The sequence below is a fragment of the Citrus sinensis genome, chromosome 5 (genome assembly GCF_022201045.2).
Source record: "Citrus sinensis cultivar Valencia sweet orange chromosome 5, DVS_A1.0, whole genome shotgun sequence".
In the NCBI taxonomy this organism is placed as follows: Eukaryota; Viridiplantae; Streptophyta; class Magnoliopsida; order Sapindales; family Rutaceae; genus Citrus; species Citrus sinensis.
The window spans coordinates 15,761,361-15,784,797 of record NC_068560.1 but is presented as its reverse complement, the minus strand read 5'-3'; the positions used below and the strand labels follow the sequence as shown (position 1 = coordinate 15,784,797).

Here is a 23,437-nt window from a genome sequence, read left to right as displayed (position 1 = left end):
TGCTGATTTTTATGTACTTGATATGGAAGATGATAACTCCTCTAATTCTGTCCCAATTTTGCTAGGAAGACCTTTTCTTAAGACTGCTAGAACTAAAATGGATGTACATAAAAGGACTCTTACTATGGAGTTTGATGGAGAGGTTATAGAGTTCAATATGTATGATGCCATGAAATATCCCAGTGAGGAACATTTGGTATTTTCTATGGATGTTATTAACCCTATAGTGCAGGAAGTTTTTTATTTGGATGTTGAAGATTCATTGGTAGCTGCTTTAAATAACAGTTTGGGCCTCAAAGGATTGCACAAGGATGAAAATGAGTTTGTTTTAAATTTTGTATTGCAAGAGACAATTTATGAATTAAATTCTTTGAGAACTTTAACTCATCATATGTCTAATAATGAATTACCTTCATCTAATGCAAAACTTCTTCCATCTATTTTGCAGGCACCGAAAATAGAGCTTAAACCATTGCCTAGTCATCTAAAGTACATGTTTTTAGGAGATGATGAGACATTTCCGGTGATCATCTCTTCAAAGCTTAGTACTTTAGAGGAAGAGAAACTTATTAGAGTGCTACGGGATTACAAAAAGGCTATTGGGTGGACAATTGCAGATATTAAAGGGATAAGTCTGTCCACGTGCATGCATAGAATACTGCTGGAGGAAGATGCCAAACCTTCAATTCAAGCTCAACGCCGTTTTAATCCATTCATGATGGAAGTAGTGAAGAAAGAAATTCTAAAACTTCTTGATGCAGGTATAATCTATCCAATTTCGGATAGCAAATGGGTAAGTCCGGTACAAGTGGTACCAAAGAAAACTGGTATAACAATTGTTGAGAATTCTTATGGTGAGCTAGTTCCTACCCGAGTTCAGAATGGGTGGAGGGTTTGTATTGATTTTAGAAAGCTTAATTCACTCACTAGGAAGGATCATTTTCCTATTCCTTTTATTGATCAGATGCTTGAAAGGTTGGTAGGAAAATCTCACTTTTGTTGTCTTGATGGCTATTCAGGTTTTCATCAGATACCAGTTGCGCCTGAGGATCAGGAGAAGACTACCTTCACATGTCCTTTTGGAACCTTTGCGTACCGACGTATGCCATTTGGTCTTTGTAACGCTCCCGCCACTTTTCAGAGGTGCATGGTCAGTATTTTTTCAGACTATGTAGAAAACACTATAGAGGTATTTATGGACGATTTTACGGTCTATGCTGATTCTTTCGATGATTGCCTCTATAATCTGAAGAAAGTGCTTGAAAGATGCATTGAAACAAACCTTGTCTTGAATTATGAAAAATGTCATTTTATGGTAGATCAAGGCATTATTTTGGGTCATGTAGTCTCTGCTAAAGGAATTGAGGTAGATAAAGCTAAAATAGATGTTATTAAATCTTTACCTTATCCCACATGTGTGCGGGAAGTTCGTTCTTTCCTTGGTCATGCAGGTTTCTATAGACGATTTATCAAGGATTTTTCGAAGATAGCTCAGCCTTTATGCAAGCTTCTTCAGAAAGATGTGACGTTTGATTTTAATGAAGCATGCAAGGTAGCATTTGATAAACTTAAGGAGTTATTGACTTCAGCTCCAATTATACAGCCACCAGACTGGAGCCTCCCTTTTGAGATAATGTGCGACGCCAGTAATTATGCTGTTGGTGCTGTTCTCGGACAAAGGGTTGGAAGAGCTGCTCATGTGATATATTACGCATCAAGAACACTTGATAGTGCTCAGTGCAATTACTCAACAATGGAAAAAGAACTTTTAGCTATTGTTTTTGCTTTAGAAAAATTTCGTTCATATTTATTGGGTACTAAAGTGATTGTTTTTTCTGACCATGCAGCTCTCAGATATTTGCTCGCCAAGAAGGAAGCAAAACCGAGACTTATCCGCTGGATCCTATTGCTTCAAGAATTCAACTTGGAGATCCGTGACAAGAAAAGAACAGAAAACTTAGTTGCAGACCACCTTAGTAGATTGACCACGAGTGAAGAAGCAGCACCTTTGAAAGATGATTTTCCAGATGAACATCTCTTTGTAACTCAAAGTATGGTTCCTTGGTACGCTGACATTGTCAATTACTTAGTTACAAGAACACTACCTAGTGATCTGACGAGGGCTCAAAAAGATAAAATTAAAAGCGATGCTAAATACTATGTTTGGGATGACCCTTACTTGTGGAAACATTACTCTGACCAAGTCATCAGAAGGTGCGTATTTGAGTTTAAAATTCCTTCTATTCTTCAATTTTGTCACTCATATGCATGTGGTGGTCATTTTGGTCCCAAAAGGACAGCATCCAAGGTGTTAGAATGTGGTTTATTTTGGCCTACTTTATTTCGTGATTCATATATGTTTTGTAAGTCGTGTGAGAATTGTCAAAAGACTGGTAATTTAAGTCATAGAAATCAAATGCCACTTACCCCTATTCTTGTATGTGAAATATTCGATGTATGGGGCATTGATTTTATGGGACCTTTTCCCTCGTCTTTTGGCAATGCTTACATTCTTTTAGCAGTGGATTACGTTTCTAAGTGGGTAGAGGCTAAGGCCACCCGGACTGACAATGCTAAAGTTGTTGTAGATTTTGTCAAGTCGAATATTTTTGCCAGGTTTGGTGTACCGAGAGCGATGATAAGTGATAGAGGCACTCATTTCTGTAATCGAGTGGTGGAAGCTTTGTTCAAAAGATATCACGTTACCCACCGAGTGTCTACCGCCTATCACCCACAGACAAGTGGACAAGCTGAGATATCAAACAGAGAAATCAAGTCTATTCTTAAAAAGATAGTTAGTCCAAATCGAAAAGATTGGAGTTTGCGATTAGATGATGCATTATGAGCGTATCGCACTGCTTACAAAACTCCCATAGGTATGTCTCCTTATCGTTTAGTATTTGGTAAGCCTTGCCATTTACCTGTAGAACTTGAGCACAGAGCATACTGGGCGGTTAAGCAATGCAATATGCGGATGGATGAAGCGGGAAAGTAGAGGAAGTTGCAGCTGCAAGAGTTGGAGGAGATTAGAAATGAATCCTACGAGAGTTTGCGATTTTACAAGGAAAAGACAAAGATATTTCATGACAGAATGATTTTGAGAAAGGAGTTCTCTGTTGGTCAAAAAGTTCTTCTTTTTCATTCTAAACTTAAACTTTTTCCTGGTCAATTACGTTCTCGTTGGGTAGGACCTTTTATTGTTGCTAATGTTTTTCCTCATGGTGCAGTTGAGATTCAGAGTCCGATATCTGATAAAGCCTTTAAGGTTAATGGTCATCGTTTAAAACCTTTTTATGAAGGTTTTTCGGTAAATATTGTGGAGGAAATGGCTCTCGAGAGTCCTATTTATGGAGATGATGCATAAATGTGTCTAGCCAAAGACATAAAACAAAGGCGCTTTTTGGGAGGCAACCCAAATGATTTGTTTATTTTGGTTTTTGTTTTATCTTCTTTTAGTTTTGATTCAGATTTTAAAAAAAAATAATAATAAATAAATAAATTTAATGTGTTTGCTTATCTTGGTCAGAAGAAAATTTTTGATAAGGCGTGCCCACGTTTTAACTAATAAGTACTTCTGAAATTTTTAAAGTAAAATAGTTTTAAGGCGTGCCCACGTACTTATTAGAAAAGTACTTCTGAAGTTTTTAGTGTCTCAAAGTGATTCATCACTAAAAAAAAAAAAAAAAATTGTTTATTTACTTATTTATTTTTTCGTTCTTTTCTTTCTTATATATATATTTATTTATTTATATAAAAAAAACAAAAATCGAAAATCACTGTTCACAAATCCCTAATTCAAAAAAATTCACTGTTGATTTTCGTTTTCCCGCAGCAACCCTTAGCTCCAGCGCGCAAAACTAGCTGCAGCCGCATCAGTCCCACCTGCAACGCAAACTAGCCCGCCTGAACTAGCAAGCATCGAGCACTATCCCGCGTATCGCAGCCCAGCAGCGCGCAAAGCAAACCTCACACGCGCAGCACCAGCATCGACCACCATTCTGCACGCACAACGCAGACGAGCAGCACGCAACAGACCCGCAACGCAAGCCCCAGCAACGCAGATTCTCATCTCCAGCCGCGCGTAACGCAGCAACACAGAACCAGCCCCAACGCATCAGCTCCAGCCCGCGCGCGCAGCCTAAATCAATCCAGCCAGCACCATCGCGCAGCGCATCAGTCCCGCGCGTGCAACGTAGCCGAGCAGCAGCAGACCAGCAGCGCGAACCAGCTCTCGCGCGCAACACAGCCACGTAGCAGCAGTGCGTAACCAGCCCCAAGCCGAGCAGCAACGCAACGCAACCAGCCTACGCCCTGTATTCCAGCTGGGTAAATTGAAATCCGTGAGTGCAATCATTGTAACAATGCCGAATAGGAAAGCATCTACTTCCAAGTCATCTAAAAAGACACCCGTCGCAAAGAAATATAAGATTGCCGCTCCCACTACGGTTCCATGGAACACAATTTCAGATTCACGCCAAGCCGTGAGACAAAGATCGAAGCATGGAAAAGGCATGAGTGTTTTGCCACTTGCGGAATCCAATCTCGGAGGGTGCCTCGTGTTCACGACTCAACAAGAGAAAGAGAGGTACAAAGATATTTCCACGCGCAAAATACTTCCAGCTAAGTATATTCATTACCTGACTCTTGAAAAATTGAATATTAAGGATAATTTTGATTCTTTGATAGATAAGATTGGGTTGCGTAAATTTGTTGATGTTGATTGTTTGGGTTATGTTGAGTTGATTAGGGAGTTTTATGCTACTTTTCAATTTACTATGCCGAATGATTTTACTTTGTATACCCCGGATGTCATTAAGTTTAGGTTAATGGGACGAAATTTTTCACACTCTATCACGGATTTTAACCTAGCTTTAGGATTCATTGATGATGATTATTCTACTAGTGATGAATATTTAGGAACAACTTGTGACTTTAGCGAAAATTTTGAGCCTTATGGTCTTTGGCGTAATTTATCTGTTGATCACAATGCCTATGACCCGAGTAAATCAAAGAGTTCTTTCTTACGTGATCCTGTTTTGAAATGTGTGCATCGATTCTTAGCATATAATTTTTTAGGTAAGAAAGATCACCCAGGAATTTTCTCTAAAATTGAATTTTATTTTATCTGGTGCATGTTAAATGATGTGAAGCCTAATTTAGGTTTTTGGTTAGCGGATCAATTTCAAAGTGTGCTTAAACGGTATAGGACTTTATTTCTTGGTCCATACATTACTCTGTTAGCTATAAACCTATGTGTGCTTGATCCCGACAATAATGATTTGCATCCTGCTTGCAAAAAGGAATTTTTGGATATGTCTGTGTTTGAAAGAACAGGTGTGGTCGAATTCAAGGAGAGGAGATTTCAGTTTACTGAACCAGGACCCACTCAACTTCCGAAGAAGCTTTATGCTAGGAGTGGTGCTGCCTCTGATGACGAGTTTGACGACGACACTGCTGCCCCGCCAACTATTCCTTCTACATCCGCACCACCTTTGAGCATTCAGTTAGAGAAAATGGAGCACAAGCTGAACAAGATGGAGCAGAATTTGGCCGCATACTTCGAGAGTGTGGGATTTACCCCACCATTTCCGCCAAGCCCATAGACGTTATGTGGATCAAAGCTCACAATTCAGGGAAGTTTCTTTTTGCCCTTAATCTTTTATCCTTACGCTTTAATTTTTATGTGAGCTTTGGTTATCTTACATTGGGGACAATGTAAGTTCTTGGTGTGGGGGAAGGATTTTTGCATTATTGATGCCTGGAATTATTATTTTCACTCTACTCATCTATTTTCACTCTACTCATCCTTAAATGATTTTAGAGTTAGTATGCTTCATATATTATTATTTTTCTTTTCTTTTCCTTTTCACTACTTTTTTCCCATCTATCTCAAATTATTCATGTCTATTTTTATTTTACCATACTCTTTCATCACTCACATTTTATCTTTCACTTTTCATATTACTACATACATCTTTCTCGCTTATTATCCTTTTTACCTTTCCTTTTATATCTCACTCATACCTTCTTCTCATTCTACACCACTATTGATGGTTGATTCATTTGAAGAGTGTACAGGATTTGATGGCAAATTTACCAACTTTGTGAGGATTTGAGCCTATGAGCAACCACTTTGCTCTAATTATTTTTGTTATGTGAATATCAATCCTAGTTTGTTTATTCTAGAACTTGCTTTATTATGCATGTTGAAGCCACATTACGGGATTTTATGCATTAAAATGATAAGGGCAAACCATTTACCATTTTTCTATTCTCGCATTTTCCTTTTTCTCTACCCGAAGACCTTTATTTGCTACCTTTGTTTGAGCCTTAACAATTACCCATCTAATTCTCTCCGTCTACTTAACCATTTTTCTTCTTTTTTTTGAGCCTCAATTTAAGGAGATTTTTGGACTCATTGTGTGGATATATTTTGTTGCTTTTTCTACCTTGCAATAAAGTTTCTCAATTAGATCAACAAGCATTATGCTTGAATTAAATTGTGCAAGGTTCGTTTCTTTTGTTTGATTCAAAAACAAAAACAAAAAAAACAAAAAAAAAATGTTTACATTCTTGGTGACTTGAGTAGAAATAAGCATTTTGATATCATAAGTTCATTCAATGAGTTCATTTTTCTCGTTTTGATCTCTTTTTCTTTCGTAAACCTTTCTTTTTCATTTAACCCATTTAACCCCATTACAACCCTCTTAAGACCCTTAGATTTTTGCATTTTATTCATGTTTTGTGGATTGAGATGTGATATATGAGCAAGCTTATGGTAATAGCATTCTTTGATTTGATTTGAGTGGATAAATGACACCCTAAACACTTTGAGTACATGGAGTGAAGTTATTGAGAGGGCTATTAAATCTTGTTGCACTTGAATTTTGAATGGATCTTCTTGGTGGTTGAATGTTTTTATTCTATCTTATGAAATTCTATGCTCTAAAATCCTTGTCTCTCGAATGTTGATCGACTTAATTTCTTGAGGCATGCTTGCTTAAAATTATTTTTGGATGAGTTGAGATGAAAATTGAGTGGAGATTTGGGATTAGTCTTGAGTTATATGCTTGAGGACAAGCATCATCTTGGTGTGGGGGAATTTGTTAGAGTGCAATTTATGCACTAGTTTTGCATTGTTTACTTCCCTTAATATCGATGTTTTGCACTTAATAATAATGTTTTACTTGTGTTTTACTTTTGTAGGTGCAATTCTATTGATTGGTGATAAAATTGAGCTAAAAGATGATGTTTAAGGAGGATTGTTCTCTTGGAGAAATTATGAGCGTCAGAAGAACTTTGTTGATAAGGCGTGGGCGCGTGCTGTCAACTGCGGATCTGCAGTTTTTAGTTTAACGTGTTTTGTATTTTTGGTTATTTTTGTAATTACGAATTTAATATTTTAGATATTAGTATTTTATTTTAAATAGAATTCTAAAAGAGAAGAGAGAGAGAGTATTTAAGGGAGGAATCTATTGTGAAAAAGGGGGAATTGGGATTGGAGAAAAAGAAAGAAACCCTAGATCTAATTTTTCTCTTCTCTTTATGAAGAACTAAACTTATTTTTCTGGTTGAAGGATAATGAAGCTTTGATTCATCACTACTGTGAGATCTTTCTTATGCTTTAATTGTTTTATTACTTTTTGGGTATTTGTTTATTCTCTGAATTAGTTTTATGATTATGTTTGTTAATTAGGTAATTGGCCACTATTTAATTATCAACTTAATCTATTGTCAATTAAAGGATTCATCGTATGAAGAATTTAATGTTTGTGACAAATAACATAGCAGAGAGTTGTGTTGTGAGAATAAACAATCTAATTTAAATGAATCATCATATGTGTTGATTAGGATTTGGGTCTCTCTAGTTTTTCAGGCTGTCAATTGATTAAATCCTATGATCGTATCTAGGGTTGTCTATTGATTAGGGAAATATCCAACGGTTGTACCTTGATTATCGACTAGTTAAGGAGAGATTGGCTATTAGAGGGTCTCAATAGCTATAACCGGTCTATTCATAAGTAATAATAATCTATATTTGAATCAATGATCAGTAGTCGAATCAAGCTGAGTTAATTCCTTCAACCAGAGCTTTCTCCAATTTGAATTACAACTTTAATTTGCATTCTTGTTATTTTAATTTGATTTTTATTATTGTCAACAATTCCCCCATTTTACGTTTTACGTTTCAAAAGGATTTAAATAATTGCCGATCTCTGTGGACATGACCCTGCTCAATCACTATACACAATTTATTTAGAGTAGGAATTTATTTTTGTTGGCTTCGACACCCATCAAGCATGTTAATTTGAACAATAGAAATGAAACCATCCTCATTACAAACCAACCGAAAAGAAAATATTTTAGTACTATTATATCTTGTTAACCAGTGAGGACCATTATTGTTAACCATTCAATCAAGCCACCCTCCCTCTTTTACAATTTTTTTCTTAAAAAAGGGAAAATAACATTTAAAAATAATGGCAAAAATACTCAAATCATGGAGTTAAGCCACTATTATGCTTGTAATTATGGAAACATTACTCAATATGATGTCATATCTGTAGAATTAAGCCACTTTCTTGAGATAAATAGTGCAATTTCCTTAGAATTTTAATAATTTCTATTAAAATATGGAAACCAAATCATAATATTGAAGAAAAAAGAAAAGAATAAATCATTCACCAAAATAATAGCTATATCAAAATTTGTAGAAAAATTCCTCAAAGAGCGACAAAAAGTTCACTCATACTGCATCATTTATCAGCTCCAAGCTTCTTTTGTAACATAAATTTTGTCCATTTCCTTTCATGTAATCAAACAAAGCCCAGTTCTCTAAGCTCCTTGTGCACATTTTAAATACTGAGGCCGTGGCATGGTTTTCACGATAATTTCTCTTTAACTTGTAGTTGTAGGCAAAGTTGAAGTACCTTAAGCTTGCGAGGAGGAAAGCTTTTGAATAAATTTACCTATTTAGCTAAATTACAAAGGTAAATTTGGAAGTTAGTCTAAAGTTAAATGGTTTCTTCTCAAAGAAAAGAAAAAAAAGAATGCAATGGTAATAACTTATTAAAGTGTTATAAAAGATTTTGCACCTAAATTAATTAATAATCTGTTCAAAGTTTTACAGCCATTCGAGTTTTGACACTTTCTTGAATGATAAGTCTAAAGTAGAAGATCCAGAAAGATGAACTTAAATCTTTCCTACCAATTGTCGAAGGGTAATCTCCTTTTAATCAGTTTCAATTAATGAAATAGGATCTTAACAACCAGTTCTTTGTGAAAAAAATACAAAATAAAAAAAAAACATATGAGAGAAAATTTGTACCTAAAATAGAGGATTTACACATTTTCTTAGGCCAATGGCTTATAACATTATTATCCTTTGCATTTATGAAGATCTAATCATATGGAAGTTTATGTAGAATACAGTTAGAATTGCCTACAACAAACCAGAAAAGCTATTATAATAGGCACCTAATTAAATCAAATTAACTTGCTCACTCTGGAAGTCCAACAAATAGATTATTTACAATACAAAATTAATTAGTAGGAAATAATAAAGATAACATGTGAAAACAGTAAATTTTGATGAAGAAAACCAAAGAATACAAAAGAGTGAAAGAAAGAAAATCAAGCAGATATAAAACAATTCAAAAGAAAATCAAGGTAAAAAAAGGAATTCCCCAAAAATCAATGCTAAAAGACAAAATTAGTACCAAGAATTGGCTAACTTGGTGGGCAGTCTGGCTCGAAAAACAGGAAAAAAAAGCACAATTCAAAGATAGCCTTTGCTCGTTCTAGTTTGCAAGGATTATGTGTTTTGGAATTTAACGAGCTTTAGCCTCTTCGAGTTGGCCACTGGGAAACAACCCCTTTCCCACCACATGATGAAACAAAACGGCGGAACGGCGATGACGTGGAGTTGGTAGTAGAGAAAGACTCAGTTGCTCTTTTCCTCTCAATATGAATCGGCTGAAGTTTTACTTCGGTCCTATCATAATCCCTAATTAACGTGAATGAGTGATTTTAAAATAAATCAGTTATAATAATTTTCTAAAAAAATATAATAATTCTTTTTAATTTTAATCGGTTAACTTTTACTTATAAAAAAATGTTAACCAGGTTGTAACTTGTTGAAAAAATAAAATCTATATGATTACAATTATTATGTGCCGTTGATCTAATCTAACAGTACATAATAACTACGACATTGATACCGTAATTTTAATCACGGCATCATAGAATTTTCCTTAAAAACCTTTCATTTCGTATCATCGGACCCATTATTAATCATCATAAATTATAGTCAACAGACGATCAATTTCAAAGACTCAAGACTACTAATGATAAGCCTTTGCATGCTCTGTACATATGCCGTGTCAGAAAATTATTTCTTACTTTTTAACATAAGAATGACGAAAGAGTGATGTATTTTTGGACACTGTTCTAAGTCAACTAAAATTAAAATTGGCCATATATCATTATAATGGATATCAAGATAATTTGAACTCTTAATTGTTGGATAAAAAAATATTGTTATCTTTATTTTTGTTCGCATAATGGTTATTAGTATAGTTCTTTTAAAGTTCTCAAAATTTTCATTTAAAAAAAAATGTTCCTACAATATACCCAAAAAAAAAAAAATTGAACCCCAAAAAGAGAAAACAATTTTTTAAAATATAACACATATAATATCGGTATTAGAACAAGAATCAATCAGTCCTTGATCTTAGCCACTAACTTAGCATATTGTAAAATTCATTCTCCTTTATATTCTTTCCTTTTCTATTATTTGACCATTTGGTACTTGCCTTAGATGATTCTAGTATTTTTGTATATAAGGATCTTGTACACAACAACAAATATATAATGAGCATTTCCACAATTCTTTACATGGTATCAGAGCAAATTTTGCTCATTTCTGCTTTTCTCTTTGACAATCATGTCTAGTAGTTTGAATCCAATATTAGAAACATCAAATTCCCTCATTACCGATATTTCTTCACCATACTTTCTTCATTCATCTGATCATCCTGGAGCCATTCTTGTATCTAATGTGCTAACGGGTGATAACTATTCAACATGGAAAAGATCCATGAAGATGGCATTAAATGCCAAAAACAAATTGGGTTTTATTGATGGAAGCATACAAAAACCTTCATCAACCTCACAAGATTTAAAAACTTGGGAACGATGCAATGACATGGTCCTTTCATGGATGCTCAATGGAATAGAGAAAAATCTTGCCAATAGCCTCATCTATTGTGATACTCCACGCTCTCTATGGCTTGGGTTGGAAGAACGTTTTTCACAAAGTAATAATCCACAGATTTATGAACTTAAGAGAGCCATATGCAATCACCAGCAAGAGCAAAAATCATTAGTGATTTATTTTAATACTTTGAAATTTTATTGGGATGAATTGTCCACATTAACCACTATTTCTTCTTGCAAGTGTGAAACTTCAAATGAATTGCAGGGATTACTAGAGACTGAAAAGGTGTTTCAATTCCTACTGGGTCTCAATGATTTATATTCTTTGGTACGAAGTCAAATCTTAGCCATGGAACCACTTCCAAATGTTGGAAAAGCATATTCAATTATTCATCAGGAAGAACGTCAACGACTTCTCCATGTTTCCAATCAACCATCTATTGAATCAACAGCCTTGACAGCCAATAATAAGACTCAAATGACCAGCCGTCAAAATCATTCACATCCTAGCCATTTGCATGGAGTACAAGAGACACAAGGACGAGGTAGACCTTTCTGCAATCATTGTGAGAAATATGGGCATATAAAAGCCAAATGTTACAAAATTGTTGGCTACCCTCCAAACTGGAAACATTCAAATCGATCGCATGTTGCTGCTCCTGCAACCACGAAGCCACAACAACTAGATGATCATCCCATTCCAATAGACAAGAATTCATCATCTCAGCCTACTATCCAAATTCCCGGTCTCACGACTGAACAATATCAACAATTATTATCTATACTTTCAACAAGTGAGCAGCCATCTACTGCAAACTTAGCTGGTAAAATCATTCCTTTTTGCAATTCTGCTATTAACTCATATAATAATTCTTGGATAATTAATAGTGGGGCATCTGATCACATGACCCCCAATATTTCTTCCTTTAAAAATTTTGTGCCCATGTCTCATGTCAAACCTGTGAGACTACCAAATGGCACAACTGTTCCTACAACAAAATGTGGATCCATTAAATTATCCTCCTCTTTGATTTTAGATAATGCCTTATTAGTTCCTCATTTTAATTTTAATCTATTATCTGTAAGCAAGCTAACTAAGGATTTGAACTGTGCTGCTATATTTTTCCTTTTATTTTGTGTTTTTCAGGACCTTTCAACGAAGAAGCTGATTGGAAAGGGTGAAGTTCGGGATGGACTATATTATTATGAGCATATCAATGGTCATTCTTCCCTTCCTTCAGTAATGAACGTTGCAAAGGAACCCAATTCCAATCTTTGGCATTTGCGACTCGGTCACCCTTCTAAAGACCGAATGCAGCGTTTGTCTTTTATTTATGATATTGCATCATTTAATTCTTGTTGTGAAATTTGTCAACTTTCAAAAAACACTAGAAGTTCATTTCAATTGAATAAAAATCGTTCTGATATGCCATTTCAATTAATTTTTTGTGATATTTGGGGACCTCATCGCACATCTACTTATACGGGAGCATATTATTTTCTTACTATTGTTGATGACCATACTCGTTGTACTTGGGTTTACCTCATGCGGCACAAGTTTGAAGCTTTTCAATTATTAAAAAACTTTTACTTCTTGATCAAAACACAATTTCACACACAAATTAAAAAAATTCGTACTGATCAAGGACGTGAATTTTTATCAAATCATATGCAAACTTTTTTTCATGAGCATGGCATCTTGCATGAACGCACTTGTGTTGAAACACCTCAACAAAATGGGGTAGCAGAACGCAAGCACCGACATATTTTAGAAGTTGCACGTGCGTTATGTTTTCAAGCACATTTACCTTTGTCTTTCTGGGGAGATTGTGTTTTAACTGCAACCCATTTGATTAATCGTATACCCACTCCTAATCTTGGTGGTCAATCTCCTTATGAAATGCTTTTTAAGACTAAACCTCACTATGATCGTCTTCGTGTCTTTGGCTGTCTTTGTTATGCTCATACCAACAGTGCTAATCGTCAGAAATTTGCTCCCCGTGCTACCAAGTGTATATTTGTTGGTTACCCATTTGGGTATCCTGGATACAAAGTTTATGATATCATTAACAAAAAGACTTTTATTTCTCGTGATGTTACTTTTGTGGAAACTGAATTCCCATTCAAAACTATCACCAATCAACAAGAAAATAACAATGTTTTACCTCTTCTTATTATACTTCCTGCCAATGAAAATGCACAGCTGCTTCCAACTTCTTCCAATGAACAGCCACTCCACCAAGGTGCATCTGATTCAGTAGTTCTCCCTTCTCCACCTCTTCGACGGTCCCAACGACAGTCTTGTCGTCCAAATTATCTTCAGAATTATATTTGCTACTGCACTTCACGGTACATTTGGCAACTCTAATACTTTTACTAATCATCCACCATTGGTAAGTTCTTTATATCCATTATCCAAATATTTATCATATGATAAGTTTTCTAGTGATCATGTAGCCTTTCTTTCAGCCATATTTCACGATGTTGAACCAACTACATATTCTCAAGCCGTTCAACATGCTCATTGGCGCAATGCTATGGATATAGAGATTAAAGCTTTAGAGCAAAGTAACACTTGGACAATACAAGATCTACCTCCCGGCAAGAAACCAATTGGTTGCAAATGGGTGTTCAAAATTAAAAGAAAAGCTGATGGTTCTATTGAGAGATACAAAGCACACCTTGTTGCTAAAGGATACACACAAACTGAAGGTTTGGATTACCATGAGACATTTGCACCTGTTGCAAAACTTGTGACTATTAGATGTGTATTGGCAATGGCAGCTATTCGAGGGTGGTTATTATTTCAGTTAGATGTTCATAATGCATTTCTTCATGGTGACTTGCATGAGGAAATTTATATGACCTTACCTCCAGGAGTCCGTAAACAGGGGGAGTCTTCTCAATTTTGTCGGTTAAACAAATCCCTTTATGGTCTCAAGCAAGCTTCTCGAAATTGGTTTGAAAAATTCTCATCCGCTCTTAAACAAATTGGTTACATTCAATCTTATGCTGATTCTTGTTTGTTTACTAATATGCACGATTCTCATTTTACATTGGTGCTTGTGTATGTTGATGATATAATAATTGCTGGTAACTGTTGAGTGTTAGAAAATGCATATTTATAAAGGAGAAAACCGTCATTTTACATTTCAAGTCTTACTAACAACCCTTACTTTTATGTATTTAACCTGTTTATGATTTAATTACGTGTGTGTTATTTTAATTAAGTATTTTATGTATTTTAGGGCATTATAGTCATTTCACAATAAAGGAGAGATCAGACGGTAAAACGGACATCACTTTTGAACTCAGGACGGTCGAAAATCTTAGGAGGAGCATAAAAGGAAAAATGGTACTATTCACATGTACGGTACTATTCACGTATACGGTACTGTATATATTACTGTTTACGACACTATTCACATAGACGGATCGATGACGTGGCATTGACCGATGATGTGGCATTGACTGATGAGGTGTCACGATCCTGTTGGACTAAAATTCTTATGTACTGTTGATGGTGATGTGGCAGCATATCAGTGGACGAAAAATCTCGCGTACGGTGTATGCATCACACAGTATTATTTTCAACCAAACTGCGTTACTGTTCATCCAGGTCAAACCGTGTTACTGTTCATCCGCGTGGTCAAACCGTGGACTGTTGACTGATGACGTGGCGCAATCCTGAGCGTCCAAACTATTTTTAATCCGATGGCCATGATTTACTCCATGTATCTATAAAAAGGGAGCCTCTCCCCCCTAATTTGATATCTCTGAATCCATTTTTGGGATCCATTTTCTGTAATTCCTTCTCCATCTTGTATTTTCTTCGTATTTTAATAAATTCTCATTTTGCCCCTAGTTCAATTATGAGTGGCTAGTTTTCTTTCAAGCTTGGGTTGAAGGTGAAGTCTCAACATGTGTCATGGGCTTAATTTGGTAAATTTATTTTCTCTTCCCCTCTAGTTTTTGTGGTTGTTTTGACTCCTCGTCGACAAATAATATTAATCTTGTCTAGTACCGCCTTGGTTTCACCGGCCCTCTAGTACAAGGTTATTATTATTTGGCACGATAAGCCCTTAGCACCATATTGATTAGAGCGTGGTTCATGAGGTGTGGATTCCCCCCTCATGATTTAATTGGCATTAATACAGATTATTTAGCCCATGGTGCATGTTGATACGGATCCGGATACCCAAGTGCTTCACTTCAATAGATCTATCTTCAATTTATTCTCGCCATTGCAATTCCAATTTAAAAATTTATTCTCGTCATTTTAATTTAAGTTTTAGCATATTCCAAATCATTTCCACCATAAATCCAATCACCCATTTGCAAAATTAATTCTATACACAATTAAAATCCACCTCCTCGTGGGATCGACACTCGTCACCATTAGTCTATACTACAATAGATTCGTGCGCTTGCGAGTACATTAAAATTTGCACAACAAGTTTTTGGCGCCGTTGCCGGAGAGATAAGTAATTTTAATTCATAGAATTAATTTTTGTGAATAATTCCATTTAATTGTTATCTTGTATTTTTTAAAAAAAAAAGAAAAAGAAAAAAAAGAGTGAATCTACATTTAAAGGTTAGTATTTCTTTTCTTTTTCTCTTCTTTAAAATTCTGTAATTTAATTTTCAATTTATTTTTTTTGTAATTTTTTATTTTATTAATTTAATTTTTAGTTAATTTATTTCACGTATTTGTTTTTGTGTATTTTTATAGAAAGGTTGTAATAGCACGATAAGGTTAGTATCGTAATTTCTCCTTCTTCTTTATTTTTATTCGTTTTGTTCCCATCTTTATTTTTATTTTGCATGCATGGTCGTAGGTCATTATTACCTAATCTTGAACCTATAGACCTTGAATTAGAAAAAAACACTTCGCACACAAAAGCACATTAAAAATAAATTTGGAATGGATTTACAAGCACCACAGGAGAGGCCATCATGCATAAGATACCCAAATGTAGCTGCTAGGAGTTTTGAATTAAAACCTAGTGTGCTAAATTGTCTCCCCACATTCTATGGCTTAGAAAATGACCCATATAATCATCTGAATGATTTTCATGCAATTTGTCAAACTTTTAAATATGAAAATTTTTCAGAAGATGATGTTAAACTTAGATTATTCCCATTTTCTTTAAAGGATAGAGCTCGTTCATGGTTAAATACTTTGCCTGCTAATAGCATTTCATCATGGGAACAAATGGTAACTAAATTTCTGAATAAATATTTCTCAGTGCATAAAACCAATGCTATTCGCAGGGAAATTTCAGAGTTTACACAGAGAGAAGACGAGCAATTTTTCGAAACATGGGAGCGATTCAATGGGCTACTCTTGAAGTGTCCACATCATGGGTACGAAAAATGGCACCAATGCTAATACTTTGTGGAGGGATTATTGCCGTATGTGCAAGAATGGCTAATGGCAACAAGTGGAGGAGAGCTAATGTCAAAAAGCGCATCAGAGATTTGGGAATTCTTCCAGCGACAAGCGGATAATTCCCAACAACGGAGTCGGTCACTCAGGAATACTAGAAGAATTAAGGGAGTAAATGAGGTTCACATTGGCGAGTCAACTTCGGGAATCAAAGAAGTCAAGGAGATGGTTGAGGGTCTTGCTCGACAAATAGCATCGTTATCGACTGCTAAATCAACAGAACCACATGACCATGACTCATACTCAAATCAAGCCAATGCCATATGTGTAATGAGAAAACCATCGAATTATAACCCATACTCCAACACATATAACCCTGGATGGAGAGACCACCCCAATTTTTTATGGTCTCAAGGATTCCAACAGAATGGACCAGCGGCTCCAGCTCCACCAATGCAACAAATTCCTCAAAATCCTCAAGCCTCTCAGCCACCATTCAGACCATACAATCAGAACCAGAATTACTCTCAACCCAGACCATGGGAGCATTCATTCCAGAATCTCAAGAATCTTACTCACTCCACGATTGAGCAACAGAATCGCACCATTGATGGACTACGAAATGAGTTGAGAGCAGGCTTCAACTCACAAGCCCAATCAGTTTCAAGCCTCGAGAAGATGGTGGGACAACTTGCTTCTTCAGTTCAGACCTTGGCAATGACTGTTGAGAAAGGCAAGTTTCCAAGTCAACCAGTGCCTAACCCTAAAGGAGTACATGAAGCAAGTACCAGTTCACCACAGCAGCATGGAGAGGTCAAAGCAGTGATGACCTTGCGAAAAGGAAAAGAAGTTGACAACAAAGTGGAGATGCCGGTGATAAAAGAAAATCAAATTGTACCTGTGAGTGTTGAGGACTCACCACCGGAGGAGAGAGAAGAAACCAACCCACGAGAATATGTTCCGAAAGCTCAATTTCCTCAGAGGTTAGCAAAAGGAAAGAAGGGAAAATCCACAGGTGAGATTCTCGAAATCTTCAAACAGGTAAGTGTCAATATCCCTTTGCTTGATGGTATAAAACAAATTCCATCTTATGCCAAGTTTCTTAAAGACCTTTGTACTAAAAAGAGAAATATGCATGTTCAAAAGAAGGCCTTTTTAACAGAAAACGTTAGTTCTATACTCAAACATAAAATTCCTCTAAAATGCAAAGACCCAGGCTCCCCCACTATCTCATGTAGTATAGGGAACCACACAATTGAGAATGCTTTGTTGGATTTAGGAGCTAGTGTAAATTTGTTGCCTTACTCTGTGTTTGTGAAACTTAGACTGGGAGAATTACACCCAACTCCAGTGGTGTTACAACTTGCAGATCGGTCCACGAAAATACCTCGTGGTATTGTGGAGGATGTGCTTATCCAGGTAGACAAGTTTTATTTTCCTGTTGATTTCATTGTAATTGACACTCAACCAATACAGGATTCAAGGAAGCACATCCCCATTATTCTAGGCCGACCTTTCTTGGCAACTGCGGATGCCCACATTCAATGCAGGACCGGAAATATGCAGTTGTCCTTCGGCAACATGACTATGGAACTGAACATCTTCAACATTGCCAAACAACCTCACAATACAGATGATGGAATTGTTGATGTTGATTTAATTGAAGCATTAGTTGATGACACTTTTATTTCAAACCTTAGTGATGATCCTTTACAGACATACTTAACTCACTTTGGTTTGGATTTTGATATTTACAGATCGGTCGATGAGGTCAATGCCCTACTTGACTCAGCACCATCCATGGACACTAATAAATGGAAGTCAAGAGTTGAACAACTAGCACCATCAGAGAAGAAACTCATCCCATCATCAGAATCACCACCGAAACTCGACCTCAAACCATTACCCAACACTCTGGAATATGCATTTTTGGGAGAAGAAAGTACTATGCCGGTAATCATCTCATCATCCCTAAATGACGAACAAAAAGGTAAGTTGTTGGATGTTTTAAAAGAGCACAAAGGAGCATTAGGATGGACCATAGCAGACATAAAAGGTATAAATCCAGTAGACTGCATGCATTACATTCACCTCGATGAAAATGCTAAATCTACTAGGGAAATGCAACGTCGGTTAAATCCTAATATGAAAGAAGTGGTTAGAACTGAAGTCTTTAAGCTATTAGATGCAGGTATCATTTACCCCATTTTTGATAGTTCATGGGTCAGTCCTGTACAAGTTGTCCCCAAAAAGTCAGGAGTCACAGTAGTTACGAATGCCGATAATGAATTGATACCCACTAGAGTAACTACAGGATGGCGTGTATGCATTGATTATAGAAAGTTGAATTCTGTCACACGTAAAGACCATTTTCCTTTACCATTTATCGATCAAATGCTTGATAGATTGGCAGGCCAGGAATTTTATTGCTTTCTAGATGGCTACTCAGGATATAATCAGATTCCCATAGCACCAAAAGATCAAGAGAAAACTACTTTCACTTGCCCTTTTGGCACATTTGCATATAGGAGAATGCCATTTGGATTATGTAATGCACCTGCTACATTTCAACGATGCATGTTGAGCATTTTTTCTGATATGGTTGAACGATTCCTTGAAGTCTTTATGGATGACTTTTCTGTCTTTGGTGACTCGTTTGATCAATGTTTACATCATCTAACGCTAGTTCTGCAGAGATGTATCGAGAAGAACTTGGTCTTAAATTGGGAGAAGTGTCATTTTATGGTCAAACAAGGTATTGTCCTCGGTCACATCATTTCAAGCAAAGGTATTGAGGTTGACAAAGCCAAGGTGGATCTCATTTCTAATCTTCCTCCACCCAAAATAGTCAGAGAAGTAAGATCTTTCCTTGGGCATGCTGGTTTCTATCGACGTTTTATTAAAGATTTTAGCAAAGTTTCTAGACCCTTATGCAATCTACTTGGTAAGGATGTACCTTTTGTCTTTAATGATTCATGTCTTGTTACGTTTGAAAAATTAAAGCATTTGTTGACATCATCACCCATCATTCAGCCCCCAAACTGGAGCTTACCATTTGAGCTCATGTGTGATGCATCTGATTATGCAGTAGGAGCAGTATTAGGACAAAGAGTTGATCGAGTTCCCCATGTTATTTACTATGCTAGTATGACATTGAATGATGCACAGTTGAACTATTCAACTACTGAAAAAGAAATGCTAGCAGTAGTGTTTGCATTGGAAAAATTTCGATCTTATCTCATTGGTTGTAAAATAATTATATTCACAGATCATGCTGCTCTTAAATATCTTCTCACAAAGAAAGATGCAAAAGCTAGACTAATTCGTTGGGTGTTACTTTTGCAGGAATTTGACTTGGAATTCAAAGATAAGAAAGGGACAGAAAATGTTGTGGCGGACCACCTCTCTCGTCTCCATTTTGACACAATAACAGAGCCATTAATATTGAATGAGTCATTCCCAGATGAACAATTAATGAGTGTGGAAGTATTACCTTGGTATGCTGATATAGTTAATTATCTTGTTACAGGTAAACTTCCAGAGCATTGGACCAAGCAAGACAAGGCTAAATTCTTTGCAGAGATAAAGAATTTCTTTTGGGATGACCCATATTTGTTCAAGTATTGTGCAGACCAAATTGTTAGACGATGTGTCCCTGAAAATGAAATTCAGAATATTCTTTCATTCTGCCATGAACAAGCTTGTGGAGGCCATTTCAATGCTAAGAAAACGGCAACTAAAGTTTTACAATGTGGTTTTTATTGGCCAACTATATTTCGAGACGCTTACACTTTCTGTTCTTCATGTGATAGGTGTCAACGAATGGGGAGCATTACGCGAAGGAACATGATGCCACTAAATCCAATTTTAGTGGTTGAGATTTTTGACGTCTGGGGTATCGACTTCATGGGACCTTTTCCCTCTTCTTTTGGCCATCAATACATATTGGTTGGTGTTGACTACGTATCGAAATGGGTGGAAGCAATTCCATGTAGGACCAATGATCACAAAGTGGTGATAGGATTTTTGAAAAGCAACATTGTCTCACGCTTTGGATTCCCTCGAGCAATAATCAGTGATGGTGGTACCCACTTTTGTAACAAAGCATTTAAAGCACTTTTGACAAAGTATTCAATCACTCACAAAGTGGCAACCCCATATCATCCGCAAACCAGTGGCCAAGTTGAAATCTCCAATCGAGAAATAAAGCACATATTAGAAAAGACGGTGAGGCCGGACAGAAAAGATTGGTCATTAAGACTTGATGATGTATTATGGGCATATAGAATGGCTTTCAAGACCCCAATTGGGATGTCACCCTACAGGCTAGTGTATGGAAAAGCTTGCCACCTACCTGTGGAACTCGAGCATCATGCGTATTGGGCCATCAAGAAATTCAACTTTGACATGCAGCAAGCCAGCTCAGAAAGAAGATTACAACTGGCAGAACTTGAAGAAATTTGCAATGATGCATACGAAAATGCCAAAATTTACAAGCAACGAATGAAAGTCTTTCATGACAAGCACATTATGAGAAAATCGTTCACTCCAGGTCAGAAAGTACTTTTGTTCAATTCTCGTTTGCACCTATTCCCAGGTAAGTTACGCTCTCGATGGTCTGGTCCCTTTATTGTTCATACTGTTTTTCCACATGGGGCAATTGAAATTAAGGACCCAAAGAACGGTGTCACGTTTAAAGTTAATGGTCAAAGATTAAAGCCATATCTAGAATACCAACCACATGGAGAAGACACCGAAATAAATTTGAGTGACCCACCAGATTTGAATTGATTTATTTTTTCTTTTCGTTGATTTGATTTTTCTTTCTTTCTTTTTATTATTCTTTTGCTAATTGAAATTATTTTTGCATAAGTGTGTTTGTCTAACTATTAAGTTTTCTCTTATCATTTTTAATCATGAGTACCTTACTTAGACCGTTCCTCCTGAACATTCTTAAACCACTTCAACGTGTCAAAACTCATCTCAAAAAGCAGATTCAGTTTTGTAAAACACAACGCATTTGGGCTCTACAACCACCAGAGTTAGTAGCCTATGTTGAGAATCTAGAAAGCCAACTCCGAGATATTGAGAGAAGTGTTTACGACATCCAGTTGGAGCTTGAGGTAAATTCAATAAGAGGACGATTTTAATTTTCTTTGTGTGTTTTAATTTGTTTTTCTGCTTGTGTGCTTTAGTTTGTTACCCCGGTGAAGTGGCGGATAACGGTACTCCGTGACAATCAAGTTGGTTAACTTCAGTTTCCCATAATAACTGATATTCTGAGGCAAAGGTATGGATAGAAACGAGATTTTAGCAAAGCTTCACAAGCGATTCCCTTCACTTCCTCAGAATGCCCTCCTTACAATCTATAAAGCCCGGTCTGAACACATGCGATTGCTCATGAGGAATAACATACCTGCAGACATCCGTTGGTTAATCGAGGCTAAAGTACGATTGGCAGGTGAGTTACCTCCTAAATTTATTGCATACATGCCTGGTTGTGGTAAAGGAAATTATGGAAGAAAACGACGAGCTCGAAGAATTTCTGTTGCTTGTCACAAGTGTGCCAGAATGAGTTGCAATAGAAACCCATGTTCTTTAGGAATGGTGTCTAATAACAGAGAAGATAAGATTCAATTCATTAGGGATGGCTTGAATAAGGAGTCATTGGATGATATCCTTCTGTCTCTTGAAACGCATCCCAGTGGATATGTGCAAGGAGCGATTCTCCAGTTATGGCCATTATTCCAAAAAGAGCATGCACGATATAGTCTCGGGAATCTGACTATAAACGACCCTGTTTGCCAGTTTATAAGAAAACTGGATGGGAAGCCAATCCTCGACCCATAGAGGGCGTTCAAGCCGTTTCTGGACGTAAAACCAGAGGAAGATGTGAGCCATAGTTGCAACTACGTGTAAATATCCTTTTACTTTACTGTTATTTTATTTCATTTCACTGTTGTTTTATTGTTTGTATTATTGTCTTTAATAATTATGTTACTGTTTGATTTTTCCTTTTTACTGTTTCCTTTTTGACTCGCGAGCCACGTGCTTTACGCGTTATTTGACACTGACATGTTACCTCATTCACAGCTGTGATCCACTGTCACCAAGATTCTTAAATGTGATTTATCTTTTGTCAAGCACTCACAAATTATTTTTGAGAAGTATCACAATGGCAGCTACTCCCAATAGACAATTCAAGAACATTTGTGTGCTTTTTGGATTTACCTATGGCAAACATAAAGAGTTCGTGGAGGTAGCCATAGATCTTGGTCGAAGCATAGCAGCGAGAAAATTACACTTGGTGTATGGAGGAGGTAACCGAGGGTTATCAAAAATGGTCTCAGAAGCAGCTTTTATCAGAGGAAGTCAAGTGTTAGGCATCATCCCAAGAGTCCTAAAACCATTGGGCAGTTCGTCTGACTCATCAACTGGAGAAGAGTTAGTTGTCTCAGGTATGCAAGAAAGAATAACCGAAATGCTTAATCATGCTGATGCTTTTATTTTCCTTCTAGGAGATCTTGCAACACTAGAGGCACTTATCACACTAGCATCTTGGGCCCATCTGCACATTCACCAGAAACCCATCGGTTTGTTAAATGTCAATAACTTTTATGATGGCTTTATCGCATTTCTTAACCATGCAATAAAAACTATTTCATTCCTTCTAATGTGAAAAAACTCTTTATTTGTGCTCACACTGCTAATGAGCTACTTGATATGTTACAAGCTTATAAACCGGAGCCAGACCCCTGGACCTTTGTGTTGGAGCGACCAAATAATGATGGTAACAGTAGCCGCAGTAAGAAGTACAAATTAGATTTAACT

At 36.4% G+C, this 23,437-nt stretch overlaps 1 non-coding gene across 1 annotated transcript; it reads right to left on the bottom strand.

Annotated features, from left to right (window-relative positions):
• Positions 1-16,483: 16,483 nt before the first annotated feature.
• LOC127902824 (small nucleolar RNA R71) lies at positions 16,484-16,587 on the bottom strand. The gene has a single exon (XR_008055462.1). It is a non-coding gene; the product is annotated as a small nucleolar RNA R71 (small nucleolar RNA).
• Between the last annotated feature and the right edge of the window lie 6,850 nt (positions 16,588-23,437).